This window comes from Corythoichthys intestinalis, chromosome 2 (assembly GCF_030265065.1).
Source record: "Corythoichthys intestinalis isolate RoL2023-P3 chromosome 2, ASM3026506v1, whole genome shotgun sequence".
NCBI lineage: Eukaryota > Metazoa > Chordata > Actinopteri > Syngnathiformes > Syngnathidae > Corythoichthys > Corythoichthys intestinalis.
In genome coordinates, this window is record NC_080396.1 from 76,032,193 (window position 1) to 76,046,804 (window position 14,612).

A 14,612-nucleotide genomic window follows, 5' to 3' on the forward strand; every position below is an offset into this window, starting at 1 on the left:
CATACTGGGTAGCTTCGTATTGATTTTGGGGAATTTCAAGGTCACTTTCTGTGTATGTCGGGTCACTTCCTGTTGATTTGGGGGCATTTCAGGGTCACTTCCCATTCATGCAGGGTCACTCTGTATTGATTTGGGGGATTTTTAAAGTCACATGCTGCTGATTTGGGGGCATTTCAGGGTCACTTTCTGTTCATACTAGGTCACTCTGCATTGATTTTGGAGAATTTCAAGGTCACTTCCTATTGATTTGGGGATATTTCGAGGTTACTTCTTGTTGATTTTGAGGCATTCGAGGGTCATTTCCGGTAGATTTCAGGTCGCTTCCTGTTGATTTGGGGGAATCTAAGGGTCACTGCCTGTTCATACTGGGTGACTCCGTATTGATTTTAAAGAAATTCAAGGTCACTTCCTGTATATTTCAAGTCATTTCCTGTTGACTTGGGTAAATTTCAGGCTCACTTCTTGTTGATTTTAAAGCAGAAATGGTAAGTAATTTCATAACATGCCAAATAGGGTCACAATTAAAGTAATTAAACATTGTCCAATAAATAAAACATGAAAAAATAATTTAAATGTTGTTTATTTGACAAAATAATCGCGTTTCCGAAGTTCGAGCCTGAAAGGGGACGAACCCGGAAGTGATACGTCACACCGGGAACAGCTATGGCAGCTCCATACATACGGCCGCCATACAAAGCCCTTCAAACAATGATTCAAAAAGCGATATAAGCGATAGATCGAGCGCAAGGGAAGAGATCCAAGTTTTTGAAGAGTTGGAGGAAGAAGAGGAGCTTGGAATTTTATGTTGGACCTAACATGACGCTAATCAGGATGCAAACAATGTGCCTAGACTACCTGACATGGAATGGATACAAGACCCATCGAGATTACAAGATTGGTAAGATATAGGCTGTTATTATTTTCATGATTTGAAGATGCAGGCATTTGCACATAATTTTATGTTTTTGTCTATCTGATGACATTGTTAAAAAAAATAATAATCAGACTTCATGTTCATTTTGGCAGATCCGGCAGCTCTCGTGCTTATAAAATAATAATATAAAAACATTGGAGGGAAAGAAGGAGATGAGTCGTTGATGGCTCTCTCCACTTTATTGTGGCAACAATAAGAAAACAAAATAATAGCGGACTGCTGCCACATTCGACCGCGAAGTTTTGCTTCTCGCTGATCTTCTCCTCGCCTCCTACTACTCCAGTGTCTCATAAACGGATTGTGCATAGTGTCTTGTTATGAGCCTTTTGTTTTCAAATGTATCAAACACACGACGTGCTGACAACTTTGTTTCTTTATTAACACATGGAGCTAACAGTACGAACACAGCTCGGGGCTCTCGGCAGGAAGTGGCGTCTAATGGCGTGAGGAAATGTAGTTTTTTCACACAAGCGAACAGATTACAAAGCACCACTTCAGTGTTGTCCCGAGACTACATTTCCCATGATTCACTGCGTGACCTGCGCGCTCGCTGATTCGCTGCCAGACATTAAAACCAACATGCTTGTTGTTGTCACCTGTCAGCGGCTCTCTAACGTAAAACACAAACTAAAAGGGTATCAAGCGATCACCGTGAAAGAAACGCCGAACCGTACAAATGCAATGCAATGCTTGAAGCATGAAGGTGGAAATACATAATACAAATACAAATAAATGTGCACAAACTCACCGGCGGTGTGTGTCTCTTACGGCAACGTGACCGTGAATTACCGCGATGCCGACCTGCTTATATGCACATCCACACTCCTTTCCCGATTGACAGTGGATAAACCCTTTCGGACAAGATCGTAGATGACGCACAATTTAAACACGCTTAACCTAGCGAACGCAACAGCAACTATGATCGGGGATTGCCACGAGTTAATTTTCGGCTAACGTCGCTAGCTTATACTGTTCATTCCACAACAGTTGGCAGCTCTGCTTTGACAAAGTCATCAGTCATCTATCCAAAAATCACACTTACTTTTTGGCAAATCCTTGACCATAAGCAGACCGGTTAAGGAAGCAGGCATCTTCGAAGTGTTTGCAGCAGAGAACACTACCCGATGATGGCGTGAAATTCATTCACTTCGTGCGAACGAAAGATGTCCATTTACGTGCCCTGCTATCCTTTGGCCACTCATTCAACTTTTCGTTTGAGTGAGAACAAAACATCTCCACACACTGCCGTGGCATCTTACCGAGAAGCTAGGCAAAAAAAACCAATACTGTTCTATGGCGGACTTCCCTCGCACTTCCCGGTGTGACGTAATTTCCGAAGATTTCTGAAGATTGCCGAAGAAAAGCATTTTCGTTGTCAAGGGTGTTGCTATGGGTTAAACAAAGAATCTGGAACGGTTGCATTAAAAAAGATGATGAAAATATGCTTATAATTGTTCAGCCATTGATATTATTCAAAAACATGGTTGGCCAACCTTAGTTCACATTTCCGCTTTAAGGCATTCCAGGGTAACTTCCTCTTCATATTGACTCACTTACTGTTTAATATGGGCATTTCCGGGTCACTACGGCTAGGTTCATACTGAGGGTCTTAATGCACAATTCCGATTTTATTGTCATATCTGTTATTTTTTTTGGCGTGCCCATCCAGACTGCCTCTGTCCATTGAGCAAGTTCAAGTATTACGCATGCGCACTAACTCTCAGTCCGACATGCGCTGAGCAAGCTGACCCACATGTGCAGAAGCATCAAAACATCAAAACAAATGAAGAAATTATCAAATTTTGATTTCCAAAAAGAGGACACAAATAACATGCATCGTACACTGCTGACCAGAAGTATTGGCACCCCCTGCCATTCTGTCAGATAATGCTCAATTTCTCCCAGAAAATGATTGCAATTACAAATGATTTGGTAGTAATATATTCATTTTTTTGTTGTTGTTGTTTGCAATGAAAAACACAAAACGGAATGAAACACAAAACAGAATGGGGAAGAAAAAAATCATTATCATTTTACACAAAACTCTAAAAATGGATCCGACAAAAGCATAGGCACTGTCAGCCAAATACATGGTAACACAACCTTTAGACAAAATAACTGCAATGAAAAAACACAATAGAGTTGGAAAAAAATAAATCAATATCACTTTACACAAAACTCCATAAATGGGCTGGCCATAAGTATTGGCACCCTTTGAAAATCCTGTGATGTTTCTGTAATTTGTATAATTAACAGCACCTGTTACTTACCTGTGGCAAATAATAGGTGGTGGCAATAACTAAATCACGCTTGCAGCCAGGTAAAATAGATGTTGACTCAACCTCTGTCCTGTGTCCTTGTGTGTACCACATTGAGCATGGAAAAAAGAAAGACCAAAGAACTGTCTGAGGACCTGAGAAGCAAAATTGTGAGGAAGCATGGACAATCTCAAGGCTATAAGTCCATCTCCAAAGAACTGAATATTCCTGTGTCTACCGTGTGCAGTGTCATCAGTAAGTGTAAAGCCCATAGCACTGCGGCTGACCTCCCTAGATGTGGATGGAAAGGAAACATTAACGAGAGATTTCAATGAAACATTGTGCGGATGGTGGATAAAGAACCTCGACTAAGTTCAAGCTGTCCTGCACTTGGAGGGTACAACAGTGTCAACCCGTACAATCCGTTAGCGTCTGAATGAAAAAGGGACTCTATGGTAGGATACCCAGGAAGACCCCACTTCGTCATCATCAACAACAACCCCCCCCCCCCCCCCCCCCCCCCCGAGGCTTTCAAAGAAAAGAACAAGGTCCCCACAGTTAAACATGGCAAAAGGTTCCCTGATTTTTGGGGTTGTTTTGCTATCTCTGGCATTGGACTGCTTGACCGTGTGCATGGCATTATGAAGTCTAAAGACTACCATCAAATTTTGCAGCATAACGTAGGGCCCAGTGTGAGAAAGCTGGGTCTCCCTATGAGGTCATGGGTCTTCCAGCAAGACCATAACCCAAAACACATTTCATAAAGCACTAGATACCCCATCCCTTTTTATTTTTTTATGACTGTTGTCAAGACCGTCTCTTCCCAAAAAGCTGAGTTCAGGCAAGGTAATGTACAGCTCCATACAGCTTCTCCCTGCTCATTGCTGATGTAGTTGCTGCATTTTTCCACAATCTGGAAAAAATGTGGCCCAGATCGTATTTACCGTAATTTCCCAAATATAAGGCGCATCCGTGTATAACGTGCAACCCAAATTTACTTGTAAAATCTAAGGAAAATTATTGTACCCGTGTATAATGGGCACCCTAATTTTAGCACGAATAAATAGAAGAATACTAGAAAACAGAGCTCGTGTACAGATACAGAAATGTCATTTTACTGACTGGTGAAACACAGCACAAGCATAGCACATTGGTAGTTCAAAACGTTACCGTAAACTGACAATATGTACGGTAATAATATGCTCTGATAATTTCTTGAACTTACCAGAATCCAGGAGAAAACAAAACAGATGTGACTTTTCTTTTAAAGGCTGCTGTATAACTGGCTCATTTCATCATGGATTGATATGGCAAAATTAAAGTGAGAACGTAAGTCGGAAATCCGAGAGAGCTCATCGCTGTCGACACGACAGTAACAATAGGAACTATTATTATTTGGGTTTGAGTTTCCCGAATGACAGATATAGTTGACGGACACAGGAAGTCTGTGTTGCTATGTTTGTTATGGTCCGAGTTGCGGAACTGCAATAAACGTTGACTCAAATGAGTTCAAGAAATTTAATTCTGTGCTTTATGAAGAGTGAAAAAAGCAGAATTTAACACAGACGAAATCATTCGGTCGATCAGATTGAAGTATTACCGAAACAAAATGGTGAAGTCACGTACCGTAATGGTCGGCAACGGATCGCCGCATATGTTTCTTCAACACAACATGGCCGTGTCAATAAAAAAAAAAAAAAGTTTTTTATATACAGTATATATATATACTATATATTTCTGTCTCCATCGACGTACCCGTGTATAATGCGCACCATGAGCTTACAAGTTGATTTTGGGGGAAAAAAATGCGCGTTATATTCAGGAAATTACAGTAAACCACATATGAAAGTGACCCAGATCGGATTTGAAATGGTCTACTTCTATGCGACTCGTCACGTTCAGACCGTCAAGTTAAAGCCTTACTCGAGTCGGAACCTGTGGTATGAACCTAGCCTGGTTTTGTCTCCCAAGACACCCGTTATAGCTTGTCATCGAAAAGAAAATATTTTTCGTTGACAAAAATGTCAATGTATCCTATCCTATCCTATCCTATCCTATCCTATCCTATCCTATCCTATCCTATCCTATCCTATCCTATCCTATCCTATCCTATCCTACCCTACCCTACCCTACCCTACCCTACCCTACCCTACCCTACCCTACCCCACCCCTTCCCGCCCCGCACCGCCCCACCCCACCCTTTCCTTGCCCTGCCCTGATTTTATTTTGCAACGACTCAGAATTCCAAATTGAAAAAAATCGTTTGGAAGAGGAAGAAATTCGAATGGTCCCTGCCAACCCTCCGGGTTCAAATTGATTGATCATCCATCGATATCAATGAGAGTGGAAGAATCAAGCTAAATTACAGTTTTAGTCTTTTTAAAACTTCAGCATCTTTCAAGGTCTTATAAGTTCCTCAACAACAAAAAAATTGAAATAGTTTCTACAGTTCACAAGTTTGAAACTGGAAAAACATGACTTTGTTTAATGATGCATGGGAGCTTCTGATTGTGGACTCTGTTTTTCAGCAATTATGTAAAAAATATAATGCTCTGTTCAAATACAATGCTTGTAAATCAATAGTCTATGCTGAAAGTAAGTACAACTACTATAAGGAATGGTTTAAATCCAGCAGCAGGCGGCTTGGTGACAAGATTAGGAGATATTTGACACTAGCTGAAATGCTGCCTTCTCCCCGGGTTCATTTACTATAGCATTGCAGCAGAAAAGCTGTGATTTTCCAGCCCAGTTGATCCCTAGTTATTAATGCATTACCTCAGGAAGGCACTCCCACACATACATTTCCTTTGGAAGATTTTTTTCTATGGCAGTTTAACTTTGTATCATAGGTGGTGCTGCAACTGCTTTGTATATTAGGCCATATTTCCTGTTGAAATAAGGGAATGCAGAAATCATAGAGCGATGACTCACTTACAACTTGAGAAATGGTTAAAATATCACTAATTAAGTAGGGGTGTAACCAAGGGGTTAGATTTGCATAACGACGGTAGGAACATAACACTAGCAACTTTTCAGGATGCTGAAATTGTCCCCACCAACTTTTAAGCAACCTTATTTGCATTATATAATGACTTCAGGTATATAAGTAATTCAGATTGTCTTCTCATATATTGTAAGGATAGAACTGACCCTAGCATTATAAAGTGACTTTCTAAAGTACTTTCATTATGTTCAGACTCACAATGACCCCTTTTTATTTGCTAAATGTTTTCCCCTCAAACGCATGTTTGATTGACTGATGACTTGAACACACACACATGCATTCACAGCCCCGATAGAAATTCAACATGTCGCCTTCTCCGCCCCCTTCCAAGATGACGGATATTACGTTTTTTTTTTTTTTATCCGCCAGCAGCAGACACTATAAGTAATGTACAGTGTATCACAAAAGTGAGTATACCCCTTGCATTTCTGCAGATATTTAAGTATATCTTTTCATGGGACAACACTGACAAAATGACACTTTGACACAATGAAAAGTAGTCTGTGTGCAGCTTATATAATAGAGTTAATTCATTTTCCCCTCAAAATAACTCAAATTATAGCCATTAATATCTAAACCCCTTGCAACAAAAGGCAGTACACCGCATGGGAACTACGTACATCCCTAAATGTCCACATTGAGTACTGCTTGTCATGTTCCCTCCAGAATGTCATGTGACTCGTTACAGGAGTGCTGTCAGCAGTAGTCCGGACAAAACGTCATGCTTAGAGCTGGCAAAATTAAATTCCATGAGGCGGAGAAAATTCCACGATCAATTTTTAAAATCGAGTTACTCGAATTATTCAAGTAATCGTTTCAGCTGTAGTTCCCACATGTGATATTTACCCTTTATGAGGGTACCCTTATAGAGTCATGTGAAAAAATTAGGACACCCTATGGAAGCTTGCGTGCTTTCTAACATATTTGGTCATATGGATATTTTAATTCAAGTAATAGAACTAAACAATTAAAACTGAAAAAAAGATTTTTTAATAACTTTCTGTAAAATGTAATTTTAAATAAATGCAATTTCTGTTGAGGAATAAATTAGGACACCCCCACATTCAAACCCACTTAAAGGGCTAAAATCACACACAGGGGTATCACATCAGGTGCACATGATTAGAAGATCATTACCCAATGTTTTGAAGGAGGCTTGCCTTATTTAAACCTCACATTTAGTTTGGTGTGCCCCTGACTGTTGAAGTGAGAGAAAACACCATGGTGAGGTCAAAGGAGCTGCCCGAGGCCTTCAGAAAGAAGATTGTAGACGCTTATGAGTCCGGTAAAGGATCTCAAAAGAATATAAAATCAGCCATTCCACTGTCGGGAAAATAGTCTACAAGTGGAGGACCTTCAAAACAACTGCCAACATGCCCAGGTCTGGCCGTCCAAGCAGCAGATCATTAGATGCTAAAAGGAGTCTTCAAAAACCCTAAAATGTCATCATGGGACCTACAGCAGGCTCTTGCTACTGTTGATGTGAAAGTGCATGCCTCTACAATCAGAAAGAAACTTCACAAGTTTAACCTTAATGGGAGGTGTGCAAGGAGGAAACCTTTGGTCTCCAAGAAGAACATGAGGGCCGGACTGAAATTTGCCAGAGTGAATGTAGACAAAGACCAGGACTTCTGGAATACTATTCTTTGGACAAATGGATCTTATAGTGATTTATTTGGACACCAGAACAGAAGACATGTTTGGCGTAAACCCAATACCAGGAAAAGAACCTCATACCAACTGTGAAGCATGGAGGTGGAAGTGTCATGGTTTGGGGATGCTTTGCTACAGCAGGAACTAGTCAGCTCGCCATCATAGAATCCATGATGAATTCTATTGTGTATTAGAGGGTGCTTGAAGAATATGTGAGATCATATGTGAAAAAAATTCAAGTTGAAGCTTGCAACGTGACAATGACCCAAAACATACCAGTAAATCCACCAAGGACTGGCTGAAATGGAGAGTCCTGGAATGGCCGAGTCAAAGCCCAGATCTTAATCCCATTGAGTCGGTGTGGGGTGACTTGAAACAGGCTGTACATGCAAGAAAACCCTCAAACATCTCACAACAGAAAGTATTCTGCGTTGTGGAGTGGGGCAAACTTTCTTCAGACCGATGCCAAAGACTGGTAGATGGCAACAAAAATCGTCTCACAGAAGTTGTTTCAGCCAAAAGGGGTAACACTAGTTATTAGGTGGTAGAGTGTCCTAACTTTTTCCTCAGTTAGAACATGCATTTTTGCTGATATATTTGGTTTAATGAGTTAAAACAATGTTCATTTTTGTTTTTTACCTGCAATTATTTCACTTTCTTTTCCAGAGATAAAGAAAAACAAGATCAGACATTGATATGTGAACATTTCCTAATAAAGAACGAATATTTCATGGGGTGTCCTAATTTTTTTCACATGACTGTACTGTATTTAAGTGGCAGGCATCTATCCACTAACGTATCTGTTGTCACACAATGGCATCTTTTTGTCTGTGGTCATTGACTCAGGTCGAGGGAGGGGAGGCCCTCAAAGGCGCATTGCAACCCTTTAATGCACTGCAGCTATTGAACAGGCAAGTGGGGCTGTATTGACTTTGATCTGAATTGAGTGACTTTCATGGTCAATTTTACACGGACCGCTAGTTCTGCGCATCAATTCACCCCGAGCCTTTCGGCAAGTAGAGGAAATGAGATTCTCGTCTTCACTTCGGGATCTAGTTCAGTGTGAAGACCAGATACAGGCTTGCTCACATGACAAGATATTGTCCGAGGAATACACACACACACACACACACACGCACGCACACACACACACACACACACACACACCACTCTTACATAAAAACATAGTTGACCTTCAGGAGATGAGCAGCTATTTTCTCGCTTGTTGCCATCCGCCGTTAAGAGAATTAACAACAGCATTGTAGTCAGTCTGTGGATGAGTTTGAAACTTGTTGTGATGTTGAGGAAAGTTTGTGATGTTGTTCTCTTTTCACGCGGAGGAAAGGCTAAAAAACAACAATGCTTTGCATGCGTGCGGATATTCTTGATTGTGCTTTTTTTGGTTGGATGTTCTGGGGCGGAAGCAAGAAAGTAAATACATGCTCTGCTGCATCCCAGAATGCAAAACACATCTGGCTACACGAGCTGTTTAGCTGAAAGTTGGAATGTGCACCAAATGTTGGCTTGTAGTTTGAATCACAATAAGAAATAAACAGGAATTCAGGCTTCTTTAGGTTCATTATGTTATTACTTCTTTTACATTTGCTCCAAAAAATAGCTTTTTCTTCTTCTTTCATTCTTTTCTTGTATTCAATGCCATGAAGATATTTTTGATATTTTGAAGTATTTACACATGCTTATAGGATTCGCTGAGTATGACATACTGCGATGAGTTGCCGGAATGTTGGTGCGTGTTGCATCCTTACTGAGCCCCCCTGGTGCCAGGTTACGAAAAAAATATTTTTCAAAGCTAATCTGAACCCACACTTTAGTAATCTGTACCAACACATACCGTACACTTATTCAGCCTTACAGATACAGATAGAAACAGAAACAGTAGGTATATTTTAATAATTTGTGGGTACCGTTTAGTAATCTGTGGGTATGGATTACTAAAGTGTGGGTAGAGTACCCACAGTTTACTAATCTGTGGGATCATTTTAGTAATCTGTACCCACAATTTAGTAATATATGGGTACAGTCTAGTATTATGTACCCACAGTTTAGTAATCTGTACCCACAGATTATAAAACTGTACCCACTAATTAGTAACATGCGGCTACAGTCTAGCAATATGTAAGTACGGTCTGTTCATAGTTAATCAATACCCACAGTTTAGCAATCTGTACCAACACGCTACCAAACTGTGGGTATCTGTTAGCAATGAAAAATATTTTTACAGATTACTAAACGGTGCCCATAGATTTTTAAACTGTTGCCAGTAATTCTGTAAATCCTACATTTTCTCTAATGAATTCAGATTTCCAAATTGTCAGCACGTTTTTATCTATTTATTTATTTATTTATTTTTTAAACAAAGAAGGTGCTTCCTTTACTTGATTCTCGTTACTGCCACCAGTATGAATTACTCTTATATTGTGGTGCCGAAGGTAAAGAAACACTGGAGCTGTATTGCAAAATACTTAATATATAGGTCTGGTAACCCCATGATCCTCGTGGGGATACGCAACAGTACAAATGATGGATGGATGGGTGGGTGGGTGGAATAATTTATAAAAATAGAATAACAGCATTTTGGGAATGTGACAGATTGCGGTCTTATACAGAGACGTCTCCAGCAGTGTAGAGTATATATCAATAAACTTCACCATCAATCCAATCACCATCACTATCAATACAATCATCATTAAATGTGATCTGACCTTTGTCAAAATCACACAGATGTAAAAACAGTGTCTGCTTTAACTAAAACACCAGGCATTTATAGGTTTTCATATTTTAATGAGGATAGCATGCAAACAATGACGGAAGGGGGAAAAATAAATAAGTGAACCCTCTGCCTCAGGAGACTTCGAGAGCAATTGAAACCAATTTTTACCAAACAATTTAAGTCAGGTGTGTGCCCAATCACTGATGAGTGGTTTAAAGCTGCCCAGCCCACTATAAAAGAATGGTAAGCCTGGTAAGAATTGTCTTGGTGATAAGCATTGTATGATGTGCATCAGTCAAAAGAGCTGTCTGAAGACCTGCGATCGAGGTTTTTTATTTATATAACGGTAGGAAACGACACAAAACCATCTCTAAAAGTCTGAATACTCATCAATCCACTGTCAGAGAAGTTGTCTACAACTGGAGAAAGTTTGGCACTGTTGCTTCTCTCCCAAGGAGTGGCAGTCCACAAAAGATGACGCCAAGAGTTCAGCGCAGAATACTCAGAGGTAAAAAAGAAGCCTAGAGTGTCTGCTAAAGACTTACAGAAATTATAGTAGTCCAGTATCTCTATCATCAACTATATGTAAAATTATGGCCTAGAATGGTGTCCATGGGAGGACTCTGCGGAGGAAGGTGTCTAAAAAATAACATTGTTGCTCGTTTAATGTTTGCAAAAATGCACTTGGACACTCCACAGGCGTTTTGGCAAAATATTTTGTGGACTGATGAAACCAAAGTTAAATTGTTTGGGAGTAACACACAACATCAAGAGTGGGTAAAAAATGGAACAGCTCACCAACATCAACTCCTCATCCCCACCGTGAAGCATGGTGGAGGGAGCATAATGATTTGGTAGTGTTTTGCATCCTCAGGGCCTGGACAAATTGCAATCATTAATGGAAGAAAGAATTCAAAGGTTTATCAGGATTTTTTGCAGGAAAACCTGAGGCCGTCTGTCCGACAGTTGAAGCTAAAAAGGCGATGGATGGTGCAACACGACAATGATCCAAAACACAGAGGTAAATCAACTTCAGAATGGTTTCAGAAGAACAAAATACACGTTCTGGAGTGGTCAAGTCAAAGTCCAGACTTGAACCCCATTGAGATGCTGTGGCATGACCTAAGGACAGTCCAGACTTGAACCCCATTGAGATGCTGTGGCATGACCTAAGGACAGCGATTTATGCCAGACAGCCGATGAATCTGATTGAACTACAGTAGTTTTGTCAAGAAGAATGGGCAAAGATTTGTCCTGATAGATGTGCCAGACTGATCTGCGGCTACAGGAAGTGTCTGGTTGAAGTTATTGCTGCCAAAGTGGGGGTGGGGGGGGCACAAAATATTAAATGTGATGGTTCACTTACTTATTTTTCTCCCTTCTGTCATTGTTTGCATACTAGTCACATTTAAATATGAAAACATACAAATGTTTGGGTAGTTTTAGTTAGAGCAGATGATGTTTTTTTATCTGTGTGATTTTGATAATGATCAGCTCACATTTGATGGTTAAATGTGAGGAATTCCAAATGGTACGGATACTTTTACATACCACTGTAGGTGATGCTAAGTACTGATGGGCTCCTGACATTCGAAGCTCTGATGCATGCGGCGTAGCTCGTAAAGCACTTGTACCAAAGCACGTTTGACACAATTGAGTGACATATAAAACAGGCTTCGAATCACCCGATTGGCTCGTGGTCATGAGAGCCACTTGGCGGGATCGAATGTGCACTGTAATCGGAGTCTAGGGATGGCAATCGAGAACTGGTTCCTATAGAAAACCGATTCCGTGTGTTTCAATTCCGCGAAATCGTTCGGCAGTTTATCTAACAATTCTCTTATAGAGTCCAACCAGCACGACTTATGTCACGTAACTTTCGCATGTTATACAGATTCAATTCTGCAAGTGAGACTACATGATTACTCAATGAGGGACTACTCAGCAAGTATGATCTGGAGAGTCGTTGCAGAGTGAGTTTGCGTTGACTTTCACAGGCAAGGCATTATTCACGAGACTACATAAAGAAATGGTGATTTTTCCCAAAAAGTTTATTAATGGGTCTATCGTATTCCTCGTCGAACTGTATGAGAAAATATAACATACACGCATCTAAAATAATCCTAAACGATTTTATTAGCAATTTTAATACTCCTGTTAGAAAGGTTCCTTAGGTATAGGTTTGTCCCCATAGCAACCAGTCAGTTGCTTCCTGTTATTGTCCTACGTCACCTGCGCTGCGTATTCTGGGACCGAGAATAGGCGTAAGGTGTGCATTTCGAGCAGAATGCGTCCACGTGTTAAGATGTGTGCGAGGCAGTGTCAATCTGTGTGCATCCATGAACGAATGTTAATATTTCCTCTTCATATCATAAAGTTCTTATGATAAGTTAGAGCCGTTATTAGCGCGACCGTTTTGTGTTTTTAATGTTACGTCGGCTGGTTGCTCCTGTTCATCCTCGCTGCGTCGAGGATAGCATTGTTTACATAATATTCGCGTTGCACATTTGTGATAAGAGGGAATGTGTTAGTTTAGCATCTTAAGATGATGTTGTACATCCATATGAGTGTAAAGTGCTTTGTTTTCGCCATTTTTATGGCCAAGATGACCGAACATGCACGCAGTGTGCTTCCGGGTTGTGCGCGGGCACTCACCCCCCCCCCCCCCCACACACACACCTTTGTGTTTATTATACTGTGCGAGTCATGTATGTGTGTTATTGACTGCTTTACAGTCAGTTTGCATTGTTTATTGCATCAGCACTAATATGATGTAATTTCCTTTCCCTTCAGAACCACACATATTCCAGTCTTCTTCCACACACATACAAATACTAGGGCTGTCAAACGATTAAAATTTTTAATCGGGTTAATTACAGCTTAAAAATTAATTAATCGTAATTAATCGCAATTCAAACCATCTATAAAATATGCCATATTTTTCTGTAAATTATTGTTGGAATGGAAAGATAAGACACAAGACCGGTATATACATTCAACATAGGGTACATAAGTACTGTATTTGTTTATTATAACAATAAATCAACAAGATTGAAGATGGCATTAACATTATTAACATTCTCTTAAAGCGATCCATGGATAGAAAGACTTGTAGTTCTTAAAAGATAAATGTTAGTGCAGGTTATAGAAATTATATATTAAAACCCCTCTTAATGTTTTCATTTGATTAAAATTTGTAAAATTTTCAATCAAAAAATAAACTAGTAGCTCGCCATTGTTGATGTCAAGCCCATAAAATCATTTGGGCCCAAGCGCCAGCAGAGGGTGCCAAACACCAAAAAACAAGTAACAAGCGGACATTACACTGCTGTCATTTTAGTCTGAGCAGGGCATGTGCGTTAATTGCGTTAAATATTTTAACGTAATTAATTTGAATCAAGTGCCATTGCCTGGATATAGTTGTGGCTGTTGCCATGTTGGATTAAAAGTGTCAAAGACCAACTCCACTCTCCATACCTTGTGTTCTAACCGACACTCCGAGGCCAATGAACCATTAAACATATTGAACCCAGAACCTCATACAGTCCAATAGTCCAAATTAGAATCGATAAGAGAATCGATAAAGTATCGAATCATTAAGCAATATTGATAATGGAATCGGAATCGTAAAAATCTTATCAATTCCCATCCCTTTCGGAGTCGCTATTTAGTGGCGTTCATTTGAAAAATATAATTGAGAATACTATTAATTATATTATCCAATTTCACAATTACTTTTATTAAATGGATTTCCAAAAGGTTTAAAGTGTTATCAAACCAGACAGGAGTAGAAAAAACAAGAAATAAATCTGTATAACGTGTGAAGTCCTATCTTTGACGATGGGATGCCGCCAGCTGAAAAACAATAAATAAATACAGACAGGAATCTTTTCTTAAATTTGTTGTGAGCAATGCAGAGTGGAGGACCATTTTACAGTTAGTAGATAGTCGATTTATACAGCGCTTTCAAAATGGCCCAACCCTGGAGGAACAAACATGGAGTCGGGAAAAAAAGCAATCTTAAAAAGTCAT